Raw genomic sequence first — 1,261 nt, forward strand, 5'->3', positions numbered from 1 at the left:
CCTTTGTTGGCAAAGTAATGTCTCTGCTTTTGAATATGCTATCTAGGTTGGTCATAACTTTCCTTCCAAGGAGTAAGCATCTTTTAATTTCATGGCTACCGTCACCATCTGCAGTGATTTTGGAGCCCCCCAAAATAAAGTCAGCCACTGTTTCCACTGTTTCCCCATCTATTTGCCATGAAGTGATGGGACAAGATGCCATGATCTTCGTTTTCTGAATGTTGAGCTTTAAGCCAACTTTTTCACTCTCTTCTTTCACTTTCATCAAGAGGCTTTTTAGTTCCTCTTCACTTTCTGCCATAAGGGTGGTGTCATCTGCATATCTGAGATTATTGATATTTTTCCCGGCAATGTTGATTCCAACGTGTGCTTCTTCCAGCCCAGCATTTCTCATGATGTACTATGCATGTAAGTTAAATAAGCAGGGTGAGGAAATAAAAGTAAAAATAAACAAATGGGATCTAATTAAAATTAAAAGCTTCTGCACAACAAAAGAAACTATAAGCAAGGTGAAAAGACAGCCTTCAGAATGGGGGAAGATAATAGCAAATGAAGCAACTGACAAACAACTAATTTCAAAAATATACAAGCAACTCCTGCAGCTCAATTCCAGAAAAATAAACGACCCAATCAAAAAATGGGCCAAAGAACTAAATAGACATTTCTCCAAAGAAGACATACAGATGGCTAACAAACACATGAAAAGATGCTCAACATCACTCATTATCAGAGAAATGCAAATCAAAACCATAATGAGGTACCATTTCACGCCAGTCAGAATGGCTGCGATCCAAAAGTCTACAAGCAATAAATGCTGGAGAGGGTGTGGAGAAAAGGGAACCCTCTTACACTGTGGGAATGCAAACTAGTACAGCCACTATGGAGAACAGTGTGGAGATTCCTTAAAAAACTGGAAATAGAACTGCCTTATGATCCAGCAATCCCACTGCTGGGCATACACACCGAGGAAACCAGAATTGAAAGAGACACGTGTACCCCAATGTTCATCGCAGCACTGTTTATAATAGCCAGGACGTGGAAGCAACCTAGATGTCCATCAGCAGATGAATGGATAAGAAAGCTGTGGTACATATACACAATGGAGTATTACTCAGCCATTAAAAAGAATACATTTGAATCAGTCGTAATGAGGTGGATGAAACTGGAGCCTATTATACAGAGTGAAGTAAGCCAGAAAGAAAAACACCAATACAGTATACTAACGCATATATATGGAATTTAGAAGGATGGTAACGACAAC

Source organism: Bubalus bubalis, chromosome 5 (genome assembly GCF_019923935.1).
Source record: "Bubalus bubalis isolate 160015118507 breed Murrah chromosome 5, NDDB_SH_1, whole genome shotgun sequence".
In the NCBI taxonomy this organism is placed as follows: Eukaryota; Metazoa; Chordata; class Mammalia; order Artiodactyla; family Bovidae; genus Bubalus; species Bubalus bubalis.